The 22,176-nt window shown below is 59.4% G+C and overlaps 8 non-coding genes across 8 annotated transcripts; all 8 read left to right on the top strand.

The window, feature by feature from the left end:
* The first annotated feature begins 1,053 nt into the window (after window positions 1–1,053).
* LOC135319607 (small nucleolar RNA SNORD116) lies at window positions 1,054–1,147 on the top strand. Its single transcript, XR_010378407.1, has one exon. It is a non-coding gene; the product is annotated as a small nucleolar RNA SNORD116 (small nucleolar RNA).
* Window positions 1,148–3,795: 2,648 nt separating this feature from the next.
* LOC135319606 (small nucleolar RNA SNORD116) lies at window positions 3,796–3,889 on the top strand. The gene has a single exon (XR_010378406.1). It is a non-coding gene; the product is annotated as a small nucleolar RNA SNORD116 (small nucleolar RNA).
* Window positions 3,890–6,537: 2,648 nt separating this feature from the next.
* Window positions 6,538–6,631, top strand: LOC135319605 (small nucleolar RNA SNORD116). Its single transcript, XR_010378405.1, has one exon. It is a non-coding gene; the product is annotated as a small nucleolar RNA SNORD116 (small nucleolar RNA).
* Window positions 6,632–9,279: 2,648 nt separating this feature from the next.
* On the top strand, window positions 9,280–9,373 carry LOC135319604 (small nucleolar RNA SNORD116). The gene has a single exon (XR_010378404.1). It is a non-coding gene; the product is annotated as a small nucleolar RNA SNORD116 (small nucleolar RNA).
* A 2,647-nt stretch (window positions 9,374–12,020) lies between these two features.
* On the top strand, window positions 12,021–12,114 carry LOC135319603 (small nucleolar RNA SNORD116). The gene has a single exon (XR_010378403.1). It is a non-coding gene; the product is annotated as a small nucleolar RNA SNORD116 (small nucleolar RNA).
* Window positions 12,115–14,758: 2,644 nt separating this feature from the next.
* Window positions 14,759–14,852, top strand: LOC135319602 (small nucleolar RNA SNORD116). Its single transcript, XR_010378402.1, has one exon. It is a non-coding gene; the product is annotated as a small nucleolar RNA SNORD116 (small nucleolar RNA).
* Window positions 14,853–17,499: 2,647 nt separating this feature from the next.
* Window positions 17,500–17,593, top strand: LOC135319601 (small nucleolar RNA SNORD116). Its single transcript, XR_010378401.1, has one exon. It is a non-coding gene; the product is annotated as a small nucleolar RNA SNORD116 (small nucleolar RNA).
* Window positions 17,594–20,239: 2,646 nt separating this feature from the next.
* LOC135319627 (small nucleolar RNA SNORD116) lies at window positions 20,240–20,333 on the top strand. The gene has a single exon (XR_010378427.1). It is a non-coding gene; the product is annotated as a small nucleolar RNA SNORD116 (small nucleolar RNA).
* The last annotated feature ends 1,843 nt before the right edge of the window (window positions 20,334–22,176 follow it).

Genomic DNA, 22,176 nt, shown 5'->3' with positions numbered 1-22,176 from the left:
AGGACGAGGCTTCTGGATTGTCGTGGCACAGAGACGCAGGTTGAATACAGGCTGGATGTGCCCTGGAGCCAGGTTCAGCATGGTGTGAGCTTTCATGTGAATGGTTTCCTGCTTGACATAGGCAGTGAGTATTGCCTCCAGGTCCCCCTATCCTGTGGAGGCCTTGGGCGGCACGGTGACTTGGTGGCTATCCCATCCACGGCCCCGAGTGTGGTGTAGGTGGGTGCGGTTGGCTCTGATCAGAAGGAGTGGCTGTCGGAGAGAAGGAGTTCTTGGCCTATTTCGGCGGCTCCTGGAGACCCACGATGCCGTGGCCACTCTGGAAGACAGAGGGCTGTGGTCATGTCAACGATGGGCAGGCCTCCATGGCACTGAGTGGAAAGCATGCATTCTCAGGCACTGAGATTTTGGGGGAGGCACACAGGACACACAAACATGCAGAGACGCAGCCATACGCTCACATTTACAGGCAGGCCCCGCCCCCCACGACGCAACACACACGCATGAAACTCACGTACGCCGAGGCCCCTACCCTCGTGCGTTCAGACACGCATCGGTTGGTATTGAAGGGATAAAGGGGAGTGGGTAGCAGATAGTGGGCTTCCCCGAGCTAAAGGTTGATTGGCATGGGGCATGCTCGCTGAGAAGTTGGGCCCACGTCTGAAGCGTGCACGTGGTTTCTGTCCCCTTGCCAGGTGGGGTTGCCGGGGCAGGCTTGCCGTCAGCCAAGACAAGAAGAGCTTCCCGTTTTCTGGTGACTGGTGGTGGCCGGGAGTCCCCGAAGAAGTGGGTCGGCGCCAGGATGCTGAACCTTCCCGTGGATCGCTCAGGATGACGGTACGCACTCTCCTCCCCCACCCCCAGCACTGGCATTGGCTTTCGGATATTCTCTGACTGCCCGAAAGGCGGCCAGAAAGGATTGACCGTTGCTGCTGCTCAGTGGCTTGCTGGCTCTGGATTGCTGGGGTTGCTGGAGGTCTCCGAGCTCACTGGCTCCTCTGTGGAGCCACCCAGCCTGCCACGTTGAGTTGTCCAGCATGCCAGCACGTGCTCGGATCGATGATGACTCCCTCATATGCATTCCTTGGAAAATCTGAACAAAATGAGTGAGAACTCACTACCGTCGTTCTCATCGAAACTGAGGTCCAGCACGTTGCCTCCCCGGGGGCTAGGGAATAGTTAGGAGAGGGGTCCAGCTTGCCCTTGTTCACACTGGTGCAACACCCCCCACGGTGCCAACATTAGAGAGCTGTCGTAGGGTCAGTCGTGTGCACGCATTAGTTGAGGCACGCTGGAATGAGAGGTCCTAGTTTGAGTGGCCGTGGTGGGATGTGGCAGGGGACAGCTCCCCTGCTGCTCCTGGACGTGGGAGTGCAGAACTGGCCTAGGCCCCGTGAGCAGGTGGGACGAGCCAGTTTGTTTGGGGCAGCTTGGCCGTATTTGGGCCGTGGGCCGACTTGATGTATGTGTCAGAGCCAAAGAGAAGAGGTGTGGGTGTTTGGCTACTGGAGCCACCGTTGAGGCGTGTTTCTGCGTGTTTCTGACCTGCGTCTTGGTGAGGACTGTGGCGGGCACAGTGGTTGTGGGTCGGGTCGGGGTGGGGGTCGGGGTCGGGGATGGGCCGGTGGCGGGAGCAGGCTGAGGGATCGGGTTGCCATGCTAGCCTTGGCAGCCCCCTGCTGCACCCACTGCCCCAGTGTTGGTGGCAAGTGCGGAAGCACGGAGCTTGCTGAGGACACAGCGCTGCCTTCAAGCATGGGGGTTGGCGGACAGTGTAGACTGGAAGGGAAGTGTACGGTGAGGTTAGGGCTGGAGTGGTTTTGTGTGCTTTGCTAGAACACTCTGTCCTCGTTTGGCTCCTGCTGCTGTCCTGGGCTTCCTGAGGCCGGTCGGCATTTCCTGAGGGGCTGCCCATGGATGCCTAGGGAGGAAGGCTCCTGGGGTCCAGGTGGATGGGCGGTGCCAGCAGACCTCTCTAGTGTCGGCTTGCTGGTTTGTCCAAGAGGCTCCCGAAAGGTGTCTTCCGGGAACTTCACAGGGAGGCAGTGCAAGGCTTGGTCCAGATGCCTGACGGCAAGATGCCCTCTAGCCCCTTTGCCTCCAGGTGCATGAGCGTGCAAGGTGAAAGGGTGCCTTTAGGTGGGAGCCACGTATCTGGCCGAGAGGGCCCCCTTCCCCGTGACATTTGTTGAGATTTAACCCTGCTGGTACAGGGGCATGGCGCACGTTAGCTGAGATCCCGGGTGGGCTGCGGTGGACCGTCACGTGCTGATTTTGCCCCATTCGAGGTTTCCTTTCGCAGGAGAGCTCCTGGGCTTCAGGACGTCCTGTGGTCCACGGGAACAGGGCATTGAATCTCCGTGAGGCCCGTGGTGGGGTTACAGTGCCTAGAAGAGGTCCTCGGTTGAGGGTGGTGGGGTGTGGCTTCATCCAAGGGGACATCCTTTGAGACTGTCTGCCCTGAAGCTCGGTGTTTGCCCTGTGTGCATAATGTCTGAGGATCCCTGTGGGGCGACTGGGCCTCGGTCCGTGAGGACACATGTTTGGACCAGGCTGCTTAGCGTTCGAACTTTGCGTTGAAGGTCAGGGCCCCGAATCCTGCCCGATGTGGATCTCGGCCGTTGGTGGTGACGTGAGTGCCCTGGCATCCGTGGGGTTTGGCCCTGGCTCATGGAGGCTCCTAATCCAATTCTCCGCTGGGCTTTCTCACCTGCCCTGTGCAGGCGTGTAGGCATAGCTGACAGGACGAGGCTTCTGGATTGTCGTGGCACAGAGACACAGGTTGAATACAGGCTGGATGTGCCCTGGAGCCAGGTTCAGCATGGTGTGAGCTTTCATGTCAATGGTTTCCTGGTTGACATAGGCAGTGAGTATTGCCTCCAGGTCCCCCTATCCTGTGGAGGCCTTGGGCGGCACGGTGACTTGGTGGCTATCCCATCCACGGCCCCGAGTGTGGTGTAGGTGGGTGCGGTTGGCTCTGATCAGAAGGAATGGCTGTCGGAGAGAAGGAGTTCTTGGCCTATTTCGGCGGCTCCTGGAGACCCACGATGCCGTGGCCACTCTGGAAGGCAGAGGGCTGTGGTCATGTCAACGATGGGCAGGCCTCCATGGCACTGAGTGGAAAGCATGCATTCTCAGGCACTGAGATTTTGGGGGAGGCACACAGGACACACAAACACGCAGAGACGCAGCCATACGCTCACATTTACAGTCAGGCCCCGCCCCCCGCGACGCAACACACACGCATGAAACTCACGTACGCCGAGGCCCCTACCCTCGTGCGTTCAGACACGCATCGGTTGGTATTAAAGGGATAAAGGGGAGTGGGTAGCAGATAGTGGGCTTCCCCGAGCTAAAGGTTGATTGGCATGGGGCATGCTCGCTGAGAATTTGGGCCCACGTCTGAAGCGTGCACGTGGTTTCTGTCCCCTTGCCAGGTGGGGTTGCCGGGGCAGGCTTGCCGTCAGCCAAGACAAGAAGAGCTTCCCGTTTTCTGGTGACTGGTGGTGGCCGGGAGTCCCCGAAGAAGTGGGTCGGCGCCAGGATGCTGAACCTTCCCGTGGATCGCTCAGGATGACGGTACGCACTCTCCTCCCCCACCCCCAGCGCTGGCATTGGCTTTCGGATATTCTCTGACTGCCCGAAAGGCAGCCAGAAAGGATTGACCGTTGCTTCTGCTCAGTGGCTTGCTGGCTCTGGATTGCTGGGGTTGCTGGAGGTCTCCGAGCTCACTGGCTCCTCTGTGGAGCCACCCAGCCTGCCACGTTGAGTTGTCCAGCATGCCAGCACGTGCTCGGATCGATGATGACTCCCTCATATGCATTCCTTGGAAAATCTGAACAAAATGAGTGAGAACTCACTACCGTCGTTCTCATCGAAACTGAGGTCCAGCACGTTGCCTCCCCGGGGGCTAGGGAATAGTTAGGAGAGGGGTCCAGCTTGCCCTTGTTCACACTGGTGCAACACCCCCCACGGTGCCAACATTAGAGAGCTGTCGTAGGGTCAGTCGTGTGCACGCTTTAGTTGAGGCACGCTGGAATGAGAGGTCCTAGTTTGAGTGGCCGAGGTGGGATGTGGCAGGGGACAGCTCCCCTGCTGCTCCTGGACGTGGGAGTGCAGAACTGGCCTAGGCCCCGTGAGCAGGTGGGACGAGTCAGTTTGTTTGGGGCAGCTTGGCCGTATTTGGGCCGTGGGCCGACTTGATGTATGTGTCAGAGCCAAAGAGAAGAGGTGTGGGTGTTTGGCTACTGGAGCCACCGTTGAGGCGTGTTTCTGCGTGTTTCTGACCTGCGTCTTGGTGAGGACTGTGGCGGGCACAGTGGTTGTGGGTCGGGTCGGGGTGGGGGTCGGGGTCGGGGACGGGCCGGTGGCGGGAGCAGGCTGAGGGATCGGGTTGCCATGCTAGCCTTGGCAGCTCCCTGCTGCACCCACTGCCCCAGTGTTGGTGGCAAGGGCGGAAGCACGGAGCTTGCTGAGGACACAGCGCTGCCTTCAAGCATGGGGGTTGGCGGACAGTGTAGACTGGAAGGGAAGTGTACGGTGAGGTTAGGGCTGGAGTGGTTTTGTGTGCTTTGCTAGAACACTCTGTCCTCGTTTGGCTCCTGCTGCTGTCCTGGGCTTCCTGAGGCCGGTCGGCATTTCCTGAGGGGCTGCCCATGGATGCCTAGGGAGGAAGGCTCCTGGGGTCCAGGTGGATGGGCGGTGCCAGCAGACCTCTCTAGTGTCGGCTTGCTGGTTTGTCCAAGAGGCTCCCGAAAGGTGTCTTCCGGGAACTTCACAGGGAGGCAGTGCAAGGCTTGGTCCAGATGCCTGACGGCAAGATGCCCTCTAGCCCCTTTGCCTCCAGGTGCATGAGCGTGCAAGGTGAAAGGGTGCCTTTAGGTGGGAGCCACGTATCTGGCCGAGAGGGCCCCCTTCCCCGTGACATTTGTTGAGATTTAACCCTGCTGGTACAGGGGCATGGCGCACGTTAGCTGAGATCCCGGGTGGGCTGCGGTGGACCGTCACGTGCTGATTTTGCCCCATTCGAGGTTTCCTTTCGCAGGAGAGCTCCTGGGCTTCAGGACGTCCTGTGGTCCACGGGAACAGGGCATTGAATCTCCGTGAGGCCCGTGGTGGGGTTACAGTGCCTAGAAGAGGTCCTCGGTTGAGGGTGGTGGGGTGTGGCTTCATCCAAGGGGACATCCTTTGAGACTGTCTGCCCTGAAGCTCGGTGTTTGCCCTGTGTGCATAATGTCTGAGGATCCCTGTGGGGCGACTGGGCCTCGGTCCGTGAGGACACATGTTTGGACCAGGCTGCTTAGCGTTCGAACTTTGCGTTGAAGGTCAGGGCCCCGAATCCTGCCCGATGTGGATCTCGGCCGTTGGTGGTGACGTGAGTGCCCTGGCATCCGTGGGGTTTGGCCCTGGCTCATGGAGGCTCCTAATCCAATTCTCCGCTGGGCTTTCTCACCTGCCCTGTGCAGGCGTGTAGGCATAGCTGACAGGACGAGGCTTCTGGATTGTCGTGGCACAGAGACACAGGTTGAATACAGGCTGGATGTGCCCTGGAGCCAGGTTCAGCATGGTGTGAGCTTTCATGTCAATGGTTTCCTGGTTGACATAGGCAGTGAGTATTGCCTCCAGGTCCCCCTATCCTGTGGAGGCCTTGGGCGGCACGGTGACTTGGTGGCTATCCCATCCACGGCCCCGAGTGTGGTGTAGGTGGGTGCGGTTGGCTCTGATCAGAAGGAATGGCTGTCGGAGAGAAGGAGTTCTTGGCCTATTTCGGCGGCTCCTGGAGACCCACGATGCCATGGCCACTCTGGAAGGCAGAGGGCTGTGGTCATGTCAACGATGGGCAGGCCTCCATGGCACTGAGTGGAAAGCATGCATTCTCAGGCACTGAGATTTTGGGGGAGGCACACAGGACACACAAACACGCAGAGACGCAGCCATACGCTCACATTTACAGTCAGGCCCCGCCCCCCGCGACGCAACACACACGCATGAAACTCACGTACGCCGAGGCCCCTACCCTCGTGCGTTCAGACACGCATCGGTTGGTATTAAAGGGATAAAGGGGAGTGGGTAGCAGATAGTGGGCTTCCCCGAGCTAAAGGTTGATTGGCATGGGGCATGCTCGCTGAGAAGTTGGGCCCACGTCTGAAGCGTGCACGTGGTTTCTGTCCCCTTGCCAGGTGGGGTTGCCGGGGCAGGCTTGCCGTCAGCCAAGACAAGAAGAGCTTCCCGTTTTCTGGTGACTGGTGGTGGCCGGGAGTCCCCGAAGAAGTGGGTCGGCGCCAGGATGCTGAACCTTCCCGTGGATCGCTCAGGATGACGGTACGCACTCTCCTCCCCCACCCCCAGCGCTGGCATTGGCTTTCGGATATTCTCTGACTGCCCGAAAGGCGGCCAGAAAGGATTGACCGTTGCTGCTGCTCAGTGGCTTGCTGGCTCTGGATTGCTGGGGTTGCTGGAGGTCTCCGAGCTCACTGGCTCCTCTGTGGAGCCACCCAGCCTGCCACGTTGAGTTGTCCAGCATGCCAGCACGTGCTCGGATCGATGATGACTCCCTCATATGCATTCCTTGGAAAATCTGAACAAAATGAGTGAGAACTCACTACCGTCGTTCTCATCGAAACTGAGGTCCAGCACGTTGCCTCCCCGGGGGCTAGGGAATAGTTAGGAGAGGGGTCCAGCTTGCCCTTGTTCACACTGGTGCAACACCCCCCACGGTGCCAACATTAGAGAGCTGTCGTAGGGTCAGTCGTGTGCACGCATTAGTTGAGGCACGCTGGAATGAGAGGTCCTAGTTTGAGTGGCCGTGGTGGGATGTGGCAGGGGACAGCTCCCCTGCTGCTCCTGGACGTGGGAGTGCAGAACTGGCCTAGGCCCCGTGAGCAGGTGGGACGAGCCAGTTTGTTTGGGGCAGCTTGGCCGTATTTGGGCCGTGGGCCGACTTGATGTATGTGTCAGAGCCAAAGAGAAGAGGTGTGGGTGTTTGGCTACTGGAGCCACCGTTGAGGCGTGTTTCTGCGTGTTTCTGACCTGCGTCTTGGTGAGGACTGTGGCGGGCACAGTGGTTGTGGGTCGGGTCGGGGTGGGGGTCGGGGTCGGGGACGGGCCGGTGGCGGGAGCAGGCTGAGGGATCGGGTTGCCATGCTAGCCTTGGCAGCTCCCTGCTGCACCCACTGCCCCAGTGTTGGTGGCAAGGGCGGAAGCACGGAGCTTGCTGAGGACACAGCGCTGCCTTCAAGCATGGGGGTTGGCGGACAGTGTAGACTGGAAGGGAAGTGTACGGTGAGGTTAGGGCTGGAGTGGTTTTGTGTGCTTTGCTAGAACACTCTGTCCTCGTTTGGCTCCTGCTGCTGTCCTGGGCTTCCTGAGGCCGGTCGGCATTTCCTGAGGGGCTGCCCATGGATGCCTAGGGAGGAAGGCTCCTGGGGTCCAGGTGGATGGTCGGTGCCAGCAGACCTCTCTAGTGTCGGCTTGCTGGTTTGTCCAAGAGGCTCCCGAAAGGTGTCTTCCGGGAACTTCACAGGGAGGCAGTGCAAGGCTTGGTCCAGATGCCTGACGGCAAGATGCCCTCTAGCCCCTTTGCCTCCAGGTGCATGAGCGTGCAAGGTGAAAGGGTGCCTTTAGGTGGGAGCCACGTATCTGGCCGAGAGGGCCCCCTTCCCCGTGACATTTGTTGAGATTTAACCCTGCTGGTACAGGGGCATGGCGCACGTTAGCTGAGATCCCGGGTGGGCTGCGGTGGACCGTCACGTGCTGATTTTGCCCCATTCGAGGTTTCCTTTCGCAGGAGAGCTCCTGGGCTTCAGGACGTCCTGTGGTCCACGGGAACAGGGCATTGAATCTCCGTGAGGCCCGTGGTGGGGTTACAGTGCCTAGAAGAGGTCCTCGGTTGAGGGTGGTGGGGTGTGGCTTCATCCAAGGGGACATCCTTTGAGACTGTCTGCCCTGAAGCTCGGTGTTTGCCCTGTGTGCATAATGTCTGAGGATCCCTGTGGGGCGACTGGGCCTCGGTCCGTGAGGACACATGTTTGGACCAGGCTGCTTAGCGTTCGAACTTTGCGTTGAAGGTCAGGGCCCCGAATCCTGCCCGATGTGGATCTCGGCCGTTGGTGGTGACGTGAGTGCCCTGGCATCCGTGGGGTTTGGCCCTGGCTCATGGAGGCTCCTAATCCAATTCTCCGCTGGGCTTTCTCACCTGCCCTGTGCAGGCGTGTAGGCATAGCTGACAGGACGAGGCTTCTGGATTGTCGTGGCACAGAGACACAGGTTGAATACAGGCTGGATGTGCCCTGGAGCCAGGTTCAGCATGGTGTGAGCTTTCATGTCAATGGTTTCCTGGTTGACATAGGCAGTGAGTATTGCCTCCAGGTCCCCCTATCCTGTGGAGGCCTTGGGCGGCACGGTGACTTGGTGGCTATCCCATCCACGGCCCCGAGTGTGGTGTAGGTGGGTGCGGTTGGCTCTGATCAGAAGGAATGGCTGTCGGAGAGAAGGAGTTCTTGGCCTATTTCGGCGGCTCCTGGAGACCCACGATGCCATGGCCACTCTGGAAGGCAGAGGGCTGTGGTCATGTCAACGATGGGCAGGCCTCCATGGCACTGAGTGGAAAGCATGCATTCTCAGGCACTGAGATTTTGGGGGAGGCACACAGGACACACAAACACGCAGAGACGCAGCCATACGCTCACATTTACAGTCAGGCCCCGCCCCCCGCGACGCAACACACACGCATGAAACTCACGTACGCCGAGGCCCCTACCCTCGTGCGTTCAGACACGCATCGGTTGGTATTGAAGGGATAAAGGGGAGTGGGTAGCAGATAGTGGGCTTCCCCGAGCTAAAGGTTGATTGGCATGGGGCATGCTCGCTGAGAAGTTGGGCCCACGTCTGAAGCGTGCACGTGGTTTCTGTCCCCTTGCCAGGTGGGGTTGCCGGGGCAGGCTTGCCGTCAGCCAAGACAAGAAGAGCTTCCCGTTTTCTGGTGACTGGTGGTGGCCGGGAGTCCCCGAAGAAGTGGGTCGGCGCCAGGATGCTGAACCTTCCCGTGGATCGCTCAGGATGACGGTACGCACTCTCCTCCCCCACCCCCAGCGCTGGCATTGGCTTTCGGATATTCTCTGACTGCCCGAAAGGCGGCCAGAAAGGATTGACCGTTGCTGCTGCTCAGTGGCTTGCTGGCTCTGGATTGCTGGGGTTGCTGGAGGTCTCCGAGCTCACTGGCTCCTCTGTGGAGCCACCCAGCCTGCCACGTTGAGTTGTCCAGCATGCCAGCACGTGCTCGGATCGATGATGACTCCCTCATATGCATTCCTTGGAAAATCTGAACAAAATGAGTGAGAACTCACTACCGTCGTTCTCATCGAAACTGAGGTCCAGCACGTTGCCCCCCCGGGGGCTAGGGAATAGTTAGGAGAGGGGTCCAGCTTGCCCTTGTTCACACTGGTGCAACACCCCCCACGGTGCCAACATTAGAGAGCTGTCGTAGGGTCAGTCGTGTGCACGCATTAGTTGAGGCACGCTGGAATGAGAGGTCCTAGTTTGAGTGGCCGTGGTGGGATGTGGCAGGGGACAGCTCCCCTGCTGCTCCTGGACGTGGGAGTGCAGAACTGGCCTAGGCCCCGTGAGCAGGTGGGACGAGCCAGTTTGTTTGGGGCAGCTTGGCCGTATTTGGGCCGTGGGCCGACTTGATGTATGTGTCAGAGCCAAAGAGAAGAGGTGTGGGTGTTTGGCTACTGGAGCCACCGTTGAGGCGTGTTTCTGCGTGTTTCTGACCTGCGTCTTGGTGAGGACTGTGGCGGGCACAGTGGTTGTGGGTCGGGTCGGGGTGGGGGTCGGGGTCGGGGACGGGCCGGTGGCGGGAGCAGGCTGAGGGATCGGGTTGCCATGCTAGCCTTGGCAGCTCCCTGCTGCACCCACTGCCCCAGTGTTGGTGGCAAGGGCGGAAGCACAGAGCTTGCTGAGGACACAGCGCTGCCTTCAAGCATGGGGGTTGGCGGACAGTGTAGACTGGAAGGGAAGTGTACGGTGAGGTTAGGGCTGGAGTAGTTTTGTGTGCTTTGCTAGAACACTCTGTCCTCGTTTGGCTCCTGCTGCTGTCCTGGGCTTCCTGAGGCCGGTCGGCATTTCCTGAGGGGCTGCCCATGGATGCCTAGGGAGGAAGGCTCCTGGGGTCCAGGTGGATGGGCGGTGCCAGCAGACCTCTCTAGTGTCGGCTTGCTGGTTTGTCCAAGAGGCTCCCGAAAGGTGTCTTCCGGGAACTTCACAGGGAGGCAGTGCAAGGCTTGGTCCAGATGCCTGACGGCAAGATGCCCTCTAGCCCCTTTGCCTCCAGGTGCATGAGCGTGCAAGGTGAAAGGGTGCCTTTAGGTGGGAGCCACGTATCTGGCCGAGAGGGCCCCCTTCCCCGTGACATTTGTTGAGATTTAACCCTGCTGGTACAGGGGCATGGCGCACGTTAGCTGAGATCCCGGGTGGGCTGCGGTGGACCGTCACGTGCTGATTTTGCCCCATTCGAGGTTTCCTTTCGCAGGAGAGCTCCTGGGCTTCAGGACGTCCTGTGGTCCACGGGAACAGGGCATTGAATCTCCGTGAGGCCCGTGGTGGGGTTACAGTGCCTAGAAGAGGTCCTCGGTTGAGGGTGGTGGGGTGTGGCTTCATCCAAGGGGACATCCTTTGAGACTGTCTGCCCTGAAGCTCGGTGTTTGCCCTGTGTGCATAATGTCTGAGGATCCCTGTGGGGCGACTGGGCCTCGGTCCGTGAGGACACATGTTTGGACCAGGCTGCTTAGCGTTCGAACTTTGCGTTGAAGGTCAGGGCCCCGAATCCTGCCCGATGTGGATCTCGGCCGTTGGTGGTGACGTGAGTGCCCTGGCATCCGTGGGGTTTGGCCCTGGCTCATGGGGGCTCCTAATCCAATTCTCCGCTGGGCTTTCTCACCTGCCCTGTGCAGGCGTGTAGGCATAGCTGACAGGACGAGGCTTCTGGATTGTCGTGGCACAGAGACACAGGTTGAATACAGGCTGGATGTGCCCTGGAGCCAGGTTCAGCATGGTGTGAGCTTTCATGTCAATGGTTTCCTGGTTGACATAGGCAGTGAGTATTGCCTCCAGGTCCCCCTATCCTGTGGAGGCCTTGGGCGGCACGGTGACTTGGTGGCTATCCCATCCACGGCCCCGAGTGTGGTGTAGGTGGGTGCGGTTGGCTCTGATCAGAAGGAATGGCTGCCGGAGAGAAGGAGTTCTTGGCCTATTTCGGCGGCTCCTGGAGACCCACGATGCCATGGCCAGTCTGGAAGGCAGAGGGCTGTGGTCATGTCAACGATGGGCAGGCCTCCATGGCACTGAGTGGAAAGCATGCATTCTCAGGCACTGAGATTTTGGGGGAGGCACACAGGACACACAAACACGCAGAGACGCAGCCATGCGCTCACATTTACAGTCAGGCCCCACCCCCCGCGACGCAACACACACGCATGAAACTCACGTACGCCGAGGCCCCTGCCCTCGTGCGTTCAGACACGCATCGGTTGGTATTGAAGGGATAAAGGGGAGTGGGTAGCAGATAGTGGGCTTCCCCGAGCTAAAGGTTGATTGGCATGGGGCATGCTCGCTGAGAAGTTGGGCCCACGTCTGAAGCGTGCACGTGGTTTTTGTCCCTTGCCAGGTGGGGTTGCCGGGACAGGCTTGCCGTCAGCCAAGACAAGAAGAGCTTCCCGTTTTCTGGTGTCTGGTGGTGGCCGGGAGTCCCCGAAGAAGTGGGTCGGCGCCAGGATGCTGAACCTTCCCGTGGATCGCTCAGGATGACGGTACGCACTCTCCTCCCCCACCCCCAGCGCTGGCATTGGCTTTCGGATATTCTCTGACTGCCCGAAAGGCGGCCAGAAAGGATTGACCGTTGCTGCTGCTCAGTGGCTTGCTGGCTCTGGATTGCTGGGGTTGCTGGAGGTCTCCGAGCTCACTGGCTCCTCTGTGGAGCCACCCAGCCTGCCACGTTGAGTTGTCCAGCATGCCAGCACGTGCTCGGATCGATGATGACTCCCTCATATGCATTCCTTGGAAAATCTGAACAAAATGAGTGAGAACTCACTACCGTCGTTCTCATCGAAACTGAGGTCCAGCACGTTGCCTCCCCGGGGGCTAGGGAATAGTTAGGAGAGGGGTCCAGCTTGCCCTTGTTCACACTGGTGCAACACCCCCCACGGTGCCAACATTAGAGAGCTGTCGTAGGGTCAGTCGTGTGCACGCATTAGTTGAGGCACGCTGGAATGAGAGGTCCTAGTTTGAGTGGCCGTGGTGGGATGTGGCAGGGGCCAGCTCCGCTGCTGCTCCTGGACGTGGGAGTGCAGAACTGGCCTAGGCCCCGTGAGCAGGTGGGACGAGCCAGTTTGTGGGCAGCTTGGCCGTATTTGGGCCGTGGGCCGACTTGATGTATGTGTCAGAGCCAAAGAGAAGAGGTGTGGGTGTTTGGCTACTGGAGCCACCGTTGAGGCGTGTTTCTGCGTGTTTCTGACCTGCGTCTTGGTGAGGACTGTGGCGGGCACAGTGGTTGTGGGTCGGGTCGGGGTGGGGGTCGGGGTCGGGGACGGGCCGGTGGCGGGAGCAGGCTGAGGGATCGGGTTGCCATGCTAGCCTTGGCAGCCCCCTGCTGCACCCACTGCCCCAGTGTTGGTGGCAAGGGCGGAAGCACGGAGCTTGCTGAGGACACAGCGCTGCCTTCAAGCATGGGGGTTGGCGGACAGTGTAGACTGGAAGGGAAGTGTACGGTGAGGTTAGGGCTGGAGTGGTTTTGTGTGCTTTGCTAGAACACTCTGTCCTCGTTTGGCTCCTGCTGCTGTCCTGGGCTTCCTGAGGCCGGTCGGCATTTCCTGAGGGGCTGCCCATGGATGCCTAGGGAGGAAGGCTCCTGGGGTCCAGGTGGATGGGCGGTGCCAGCAGACCTCTCTAGTGTCGGCTTGCTGGTTTGTCCAAGAGGCTCCCGAAAGGTGTCTTCCGGGAACTTCACAGGGAGGCAGTGCAAGGCTTGGTCCAGATGCCTGACGGCAAGATGCCCTCTAGCTCCTTTGCCTCCAGGTGCATGAGCGTGCAAGGTGAAAGGGTGCCTTTAGGTGGGAGCCACGTATCTGGCCGAGAGGGCCCCCTTCCCCGTGACATTTGTTGAGATTTAACCCTGCTGGTACAGGGGCATGGCGCACGTTAGCTGAGATCCCGGGTGGGCTGCGGTGGACCGTCACGTGCTGATTTTGCCCCATTCGAGGTTTCCTTTCGCAGGAGAGCTCCTGGGCTTCAGGACGTCCTGTGGTCCACGGGAACAGGGCATTGAATCTCCGTGAGGCCCGTGGTGGGGTTACAGTGCCTAGAAGAGGTCCTCGGTTGAGGGTGGTGGGGTGTGGCTTCATCCAAGGGGACATCCTTTGAGACTGTCTGCCCTGAAGCTCGGTGTTTGCCCTGTGTGCATAATGTCTGAGGATCCCTGTGGGGCGACTGGGCCTCGGTCCGTGAGGACACATGTTTGGACCAGGCTGCTTAGCGTTCGAACTTTGAGTTGAAGGTCAGGGCCCCGAATCCTGCCCGATGTGGATCTCGGCCGTTGGTGGTGACGTGAGTGCCCTGGCATCCGTGGGGTTTGGCCCTGGCTCATGGAGGCTCCTAATCCAATTCTCCGCTGGGCTTTCTCACCTGCCCTGTGCAGGCGTGTAGGCATAGCTGACAGGACGAGGCTTCTGGATTGTCGTGGCACAGAGACACAGGTTGAATACAGGCTGGATGTGCCCTGGAGCCAGGTTCAGCATGGTGTGAGCTTTCATGTCAATGGTTTCCTGGTTGACATAGGCAGTGAGTATTGCCTCCAGGTCCCCCTATCCTGTGGAGGCCTTGGGCGGCACGGTGACTTGGTGGCTATCCCATCCACGGCCCCGAGTGTGGTGTAGGTGGGTGCGGTTGGCTCTGATCAGAAGGAATGGCTGTCGGAGAGAAGGAGTTCTTGGCCTATTTCGGCGGCTCCTGGAGACCCACGATGCCATGGCCAGTCTGGAAGGCAGAGGGCTGTGGTCATGTCAACGATGGGCAGGCCTCCATGGCACTGAGTGGAAAGCATGCATTCTCAGGCACTGAGATTTTGGGGGAGGCACACAGGACACACAAACACGCAGAGACGCAGCCATACGCTCACATGGACAGTCAGGCCCCGTCCCCCGCGACGCAACACACACGCATGAAACTCACGTACGCCGAGGCCCCTACCCTCGTGCGTTCAGACACGCATCGGTTGGTATTGAAGGGATAAAGGGGAGTGGGTAGCAGATAGTGGGCTTCCCCGAGCTAAAGGTTGATTGGCATGGGGCATGCTCGCTGAGAAGTTGGGCCCACGTCTGAAGCGTGCACGTGGTTTCTGTCCCTTGCCAGGTGGGGTTGCCGGGGCAGGCTTGCCGTCAGCCAAGACAAGAAGAGCTTCCCGTTTTCTGGTGTCTGGTGGTGGCCGGGAGTCCCCGAAGAAGTGGGTCGGCGCCAGGATGCTGAACCTTCCCGTGGATCGCTCAGGATGACGGTACGCACTCTCCTCCCCCACCCCCAGCGCTGGCATTGGCTTTCGGATATTCTCTGACTGCCCGAAAGGCGGCCAGAAAGGATTGACCGTTGCTGCTGCTCAGTGGCTTGCTGGCTCTGGATTGCTGGGGTTGCTGGAGGTCTCCGAGCTCACTGGCTCCTCTGTGGAGCCACCCAGCCTGCCACGTTGAGTTGTCCAGCATGCCAGCACGTGCTCGGATCGATGATGACTCCCTCATATGCATTCCTTGGAAAATCTGAACAAAATGAGTGAGAACTCACTACCGTCGTTCTCATCGAAACTGAGGTCCAGCACGTTGCCTCCCCGGGGGCTAGGGAATAGTTAGGAGAGGGGTCCAGCTTGCCCTTGTTCACACTGGTGCAACACCCCCCACGGTGCCAACATTAGAGAGCTGTCGTAGGGTCAGTCGTGTGCACGCATTAGTTGAGGCACGCTGGAATGAGAGGTCCTAGTTTGAGTGGCCGTGGTGGGATGTGGCAGGGGCCAGCTCCCCTGCTGCTCCTGGACGTGGGAGTGCAGAACTGGCCTAGGCCCCGTGAGCAGGTGGGACGAGCCAGTTTGTTTGGGGCAGCTTGGCCGTATTTGGGCCATGGGCCGACTTGATGTATGTGTCAGAGCCAAAGAGAAGAGGTGTGGGTGTTTGGCTACTGGAGCCACCGTTGAGGCGTGTTTCTGCGTGTTTCTGACCTGCGTCTTGGTGAGGACTGTGGCGGGCACAGTGGTTGTGGGTCGGGTAGGGGTGGGGGTCGGGGTCGGGGACGGGCCGGTGGCGGGAGCAGGCTGAGGGATCGGGTTGCCATGCTAGCCTTGGCAGCTCCCTGCTGCACCCACTGCCCCAGTGTTGGTGGCAAGGGCGGAAGCACGGAGCTTGCTGAGGACACAGCGCTGCCTTCAAGCATGGGGGTTGGCGGACAGTGTAGACTGGAAGGGAAGTGTACGGTGAGGTTAGGGCTGGAGTGGTTTTGTGTGCTTTGCTAGAACACTCTGTCCTCGTTTGGCTCCTGCTGCTGTCCTGGGCTTCCTGAGGCCGGTCGGCATTTCCTGAGGGTCTGCCCATGGATGCCTAGGGAGGAAGGCTCCTGGGGTCCAGGTGGATGGGCGGTGCCAGCAGACCTCTCTAGTGTCGGCTTGCTGGTTTGTCCAAGAGGCTCCCGAAAGGTGTCTTCCGGGAACTTCACAGGGAGGCAGTGCAAGGCTTGGTCCAGATGCCTGACGGCAAGATGCCCTCTAGCCCCTTTGCCTCCAGGTGCATGAGCGTGCAAGGTGAAAGGGTGCCTTTAGGTGGGAGCCACGTATCTGGCCGAGAGGGCCCCCTTCCCCGTGACATTTGTTGAGATTTAACCCTGCTGGTACAGGGGCATGGCGCACGTTAGCTGAGATCCCGGGTGGGCTGCGGTGGACCGTCACGTGCTGATTTTGCCCCATTCGAGGTTTCCTTTCGCAGGAGAGCTCCTGGGCTTCAGGACGTCCTGTGGTCCACGGGAACAGGGCATTGAATCTCCGTGAGGCCCGTGGTGGGGTTACAGTGCCTAGAAGAGGTCCTCGGTTGAGGGTGGTGGGGTGTGGCTTCATCCAAGGGGACATCCTTTGAGACTGTCTGCCCTGAAGCTCGGTGTTTGCCCTGTGTGCATAATGTCTGAGGATCCCTGTGGGGCGACTGGGCCTCGGTCCGTGAGGACACATGTTTGGACCAGGCTGCTTAGCGTTCGAACTTTGCGTTGAAGGTCAGGGCCCCGAATCCTGCCCGATGTGGATCTCGGCCGTTGGTGGTGACGTGAGTGCCCTGGCATCCGTGGGGTTTGGCCCTGGCTCATGGAGGCTCCTAATCCAATTCTCCGCTGGGCTTTCTCACCTGCCCTGTGCAGGCGTGTAGGCATAGCTGACAGGACGAGGCTTCTGGATTGTCGTGGCACAGAGACACAGGTTGAATACAGGCTGGATGTGCCCTGGAGCCAGGTTCAGCATGGTGTGAGCTTTCATGTCAATGGTTTCCTGGTTGACATAGGCAGTGAGTATTGCCTCCAGGTCCCCCTATCCTGTGGAGGCCTTGGGCGGCACGGTGACTTGGTGGCTATCCCATCCACGGCCCCGAGTGTGGTGTAGGTGGGTGCGGTTGGCTCTGATCAGAAGGAATGGCTATCGGAGAGAAGGAGTTCTTGGCCTATTTCGGCGGCTCCTGGAGACCCACGATGCCATGGCCAGTCTGGAAGGCAGAGGGCTGTGGTCATGTCAACGATGGGCAGGCCTCCATGGCACTGAGTGGAAAGCATGCATTCTCAGGCACTGAGATTTTGGGGGAGGCACACAGGACACACAAACACGCAGAGACACAGCCATACGCTCACATGGACAGTCAGGCCCCGTCCCCCGCGACGCAACACACACGCATGAAACTCACGTACGCCGAGGCCCCTGCCCTCGTGCGTTCAGACACGCATCGGTTGGTATTGAAGGGATAAAGGGGAGTGGGTAGCAGATAGTGGGCTTCCCCGAGCTAAAGGTTGATTGGCATGGGGCATGCTCGCTGAGAAGTTGGGCCCACGTCTGAAGCGTGCACGTGGTTTCTGTCCCTTGCCAGGTGGGGTTGCCGGGGCAGGCTTGCCGTCAGCCAAGACAAGAAGAGCTTCCCGTTTTCTGGTGTCTGGTGGTGGCCGGGAGTCCCCGAAGAAGTGGGTCGGCGCCAGGATGCTGAACCTTCCCGTGGATCGCTCAGGATGACGGTACGCACTCTCCTCCCCCACCCCCAGCGCTGGCATTGGCTTTCGGATATTCTCTGACTGCCCGAAAGGCGGCCAGAAAGGATTGACCGTTGCTGCTGCTCAGTGGCTTGCTGGCTCTGGATTGCTGGGGTTGCTGGAGGTCTCCGAGCTCACTGGCTCCTCTGTGGAGCCACCCAGCCTGCCACGTTGAGTTGTCCAGCATGCCAGCACGTGCTCGGATCGATGATGACTCCCTCATATGCATTCCTTGGAAAATCTGAACAAAATGAGTGAGAACTCACTACCGTCGTTCTCATCGAAACTGAGGTCCAGCACGTTGCCTCCCCGGGGGCTAGGGAATAGTTAGGAGAGGGGTCCAGCTTGCCCTTGTTCATACTGGTGCAACACCCCCCACGGTGCCAACATTAGAGAGCTGTCGTAGGGTCAGTCGTGTGCACGCATTAGTTGAGGCACGCTGGAATGAGAGGTCCTAGTTTGAGTGGCCGTGGTGGGATGTGGCAGGGGCCAGCTCCCCTGCTGCTCCTGGACGTGGGAGTGCAGAACTGGCCTAGGCCCCGTGAGCAGGTGGGACGAGCCAGTTTGTTTGGGGCAGCTTGGCCGTATTTGGGCCGTGGGCCGACTTGATGTATGTGTCAGAGCCAAAGAGAAGAGGTGTGGGTGTTTGGCTACTGGAGCCACCGTTGAGGCGTGTTTCTGCGTGTTTCTGACCTGCGTCTTGGTGAGGACTGTGGCGGGCACAGTGGCTGTGGGTCGGGTTGTGTTGGGGGTCGGGGTCGGGGACGGGCCGGTGGCGGGAGCAGGCTGAGGGATCGGGTTGCCATGCTAGCCTTGGCAGCTCCCTGCTGCACCCACTGCCCCAGTGTTGGTGGCAAGGGCGGAAGCACGGAGCTTGCTGAGGACACAGCGCTGCCTTCAAGCATGGGGGTTGGCGGACAGTGTAGACTGGAAGGGAAGTGTACGGTGAGGTTAGGGCTGGAGTGGTTTTGTGTGCTTTGCTAGAACACTCTGTCCTCGTTTGGCTCCTGCTGCTGTCCTGGGCTTCCTGAGGCCGGTCGGCATTTCCTGAGGGTCTGCCCATGGATGCCTAGGGAGGAAGGCTCCTGGGGTCCAGGTGGATGGGCGGTGCCAGCAGACCTCTCTAGTGTCGGCTTGCTGGTTTGTCCAAGAGGCTCCCGAAAGGTGTCTTCCGGGAACTTCACAGGGAGGCAGTGCAAGGCTTGGTCCAGATGCCTGACGGCAAGATGCCCTCTAGCCCCTTTGCCTCCAGGTGCATGAGCGTGCAAGGTGAAAGGGTGCCTTTAGGTGGGAGCCACGTATCTGGCCGAGAGGGCCCCCTTCCCCGTGACATTTGTTGAGATTTAACCCTGCTGGTACAGGGGCATGGCGCACGTTAGCTGAGATCCCGGGTGGGCTGCGGTGGACCGTCACGTGCTGATTTTGCCCCATTCGAGGTTTCCTTTCGCAGGAGAGCTCCTGGGCTTCAGGACGTCCTGTGGTCCACGGGAACAGGGCATTGAATCTCCGTGAGGCCCGTGGTGGGGTTACAGTGCCTAGAAGAGGTCCTCGGTTGAGGGTGGTGGGGTGTGGCTTCATCCAAGGGGACATCCTTTGAGACTGTCTGCCCTGAAGCTCGGTGTTTGCCCTGTGTGCATAATGTCTGAGGATCCCTGTGGGGCGACTGGGCCTCGGTCCGTGAGGACACATGTTTGGACCAGGCTGCTTAGCGTTCGAACTTTGCGTTGAAGGTCAGGGCCCCGAATCCTGCCCGATGTGGATCTCGGCCGTTGGTGGTGACGTGAGTGCCCTGGCATCCGTGGGGTTTGGCCCTGGCTCATGGAGGCTCCTAATCCAATTCTCCGCTGGGCTTTCTCACCTGCCCTGTGCAGACGTGTAGGCATAGCTGACAGGACGAGGCTTCTGGATTGTCGTGGCACAGAGACACAGGTTGAATACAGGCTGGATGTGCCCTGGAGCCAGGTTCAGCATGGTGTGAGCTTTCATGTCAATGGTTTCCTGGTTGACATAGGCAGTGAGTATTGCCTCCAGGTCCCCCTATCCTGTGGAGGCCTTGGGCGGCACGGTGACTTGGTGGCTATCCCATCCATGGCCCCGAGTGTGGTGTAGGTGGGTGCGGTTGGCTCTGATCAGAAGGAATGGCTGTCGGAGAGAAGGAGTTCTTGGCCTATTTCGGCGGCTCCTGGAGACCCACGATGCCATGGCCACTCTGGAAGGCAGAGGGCTGTGGTCATGTCAACGATGGGCAGGCCTCAATGCCACTGAGTGGAAAGCATGCATTCTCAGGCACTGAGATTTTGAGGGAGGCACACAGGACACACAAACACGCAGAGACGCAGCCATACGCTCACATGGACAGTCAGGCCCCGCCCCCGCGATGCAACACACACGCATGAAACTCACGTACGCCGAGGCCCCTACCCTCGTGCGTTCAGACACGCATCGGTTGGTATTGAAGGGATAAAGGGGAGTGGGTAGCAGATAGTGGGCTTCCCCGAGCTAAAGGTTGATTGGCATGGGGCATGCTCGCTGAGAAGTTGGGCCCACGTCTGAAGCGTGCACGTGGTTTCTGTCCCTTGCCAGGTGGGGTTGCCGGGTCAGGCTTGCCGTCAGCCAAGACAAGAAGAGCTTCCCGTTTTCTGGTGACTGGTGGTGGCCGGGAGTCCCCGAAGAAGTGGGTCGGCGCCAGGATGCTGAACCTTCCCGTGGATCGCTCAGGATGACGGTACGCACTCTCCTCCCCCACCCCCAGCGCTGGCATTGGCTTTCGGATATTCTCTGACTGCCCGAAAGGCGGCCAGAAAGGATTGACCGTTGCTGCTGCTCAGTGGCTTGCTGGCTCTGGATTGCTGGGGTTGCTGGAGGTCTCCGAGCTCACTGGCTCCTCTGTGGAGCCACCCAGCCTGCCACGTTGAGTTGCCCAGCATGCCAGCACGTGCTCGGATCGATGATGACTCCCTCATATGCATTCCTTGGAAAATCTGAACCAAATGAGTGAGAACTCACTACCGTCATTCTCATCGAAACTGAGGTCCAGCACGTTGCCTCCCCGGGGGCTAGGGAATAGTTAGGAGAGGGGTCCAGCTTGCCCTTGTTCACACTGGTGCAACACCCCCCACGGGGCCAACATTACAGAGCTGTCGTAGGGTCAGTCGTGTGCAAGCATTCGTCGAGGCAGCTGGAATCGGAGGTCGCTGTTTGAGTGGCCGTTGTGGGATGTGACAGTGGCCAGGTCCTCTGCTGCTGGTCGAAGGGGAGTGCCAAATTGGCCAAGGCCCTGTGAGCAGGTGGCATGGATAAGTTGGTTTGAGGCAGCTGCATGCTGTTTGGGGTGTGGCCCGAGTTCGAGTGTGTCTCCGAGCCCAGAAGAAGAGGTGTGGGTGTTTTTTCCCATGGAGCAGCAGTGGAGGCGTGTGCCATGCGTGATCTGGACTTCCTTCGTCTTGGTGAGGACTGCTGAGTGCCCAGTGGCTATGCGGCGTTTCCCGGTGGCTGAAGTGCCGGGAGCAGGCTGAGGGACTGGGTGGCGGTGCTAGCCCTGCAGCTCCCTACTGCACCCACTGCCGCCGTGTCGGTGCCAGGGCACAAGCACGGGGCGTGCTGAGGACTCAGCGCTGCCTCCAAGCATCTGCGGTAGCTGATGGCCGAGACCGGAAGGGAAGGGTCCGGTGAGGTTAACTCTGGCGTGGTTTTGTGTGTTTTCCTGAGCCACGCTGTCGTCCTGTTGTTCCTCCTGCTGTGCTGGAAGTCTGAGGAATGTGTCTGTTTGAAGAGGGTCTGTCCATAAAAGCCTAGGGAGGAAGGCTTTTCTGGTCCATATGGATGGGCAGTGCTAGCAGACCCCTGAAGTCTTGGCTTGCTGACTCGTCCAAGAGACTCCCAAAAGGTGTCTTGCAGGAACCTGGGAGAGATCCGCTGGCAGCCGGGCTCCAGATGACTGACAGAAACGTGGCCTTTAGCCCCTTGGCCTCTTGGTCCATGAATGTGCAATGTTCAAGTGTTCCTTTAGGCGGGAGCCACGTTTCTGGCCCAGAGGGTCCCCTTCCCCATGGCATGTGCTGACCTTTAGCCCTGCTAGTGCGTGGGCATGGCATATGTTTGCTGAGGTCCTGGATGGGCTGCTGTGGACAGCCACCTCCTCATGTCACCCAGTTCAAAGATTCCTTTCCCGGGAGAGGTCTTCTGTGATTGGACTTTCTGTGGGCCTCATGAACGGGCCATTGGATCTCTGTGAGGCCCTTTGTGGAGTTACTGTGCGGAGAAGGGATCCAAGGTTGAGTATCGAGGGGTTAGCTTCACCCATGTGGACATCCTTCCTGACCATCTCCGCTGAAGCTCGGTGTCTGGCCTGTACGCGGATTAAGTGAAGATGCCTGCAGGGTAACTGGCCCTTGGTCCGTTCGCACAAATGTTTGGACCGGGATGCCGAGTGTTTGAACTTTCCTTCGAAGGTCAGGGGCGCCAAACTGCCCCCCAGGTGGGTCTCGGCAGCTGCTGGACACGCGAGTGTCCTGGTTGCTGTGGGGTTCGGCCCTGGCTCATTGAGGCTCCCCACCACTTCTCCTCTGGGCGTTCTCACCCGCCCTGTGGAGGCGTTTGGGCAGAACTCACAGGCACAGGCTTCTTGATTGGAGCAGCTCCGAGGTGTGACTTGTATACAGACTGCTTGTGCCCTGGAGCCTGGATCAGGGTGGTGTGACCTTTCATGTACATGGTTTTGGGGTTGACATCCATAGGCACTGGGTAGAGCCTCCAGGTACGCCTATCCTGTGGAGGCCTTTGGCGACAGAATGACTTCGTCAATATCCCATCCAGGGCCAGGAAATTGCTGTAGGTTGGTGCGGTTGGCTCTGAGCAGAAGGAATGGCTGTCGGAGAG

Source organism: Camelus dromedarius, chromosome 29, assembly GCF_036321535.1.
Source record: "Camelus dromedarius isolate mCamDro1 chromosome 29, mCamDro1.pat, whole genome shotgun sequence".
NCBI lineage: Eukaryota > Metazoa > Chordata > Mammalia > Artiodactyla > Camelidae > Camelus > Camelus dromedarius.
Note: the sequence above shows the minus strand (reverse complement) of the source record. Positions and strands in the feature narration are given on the sequence as shown.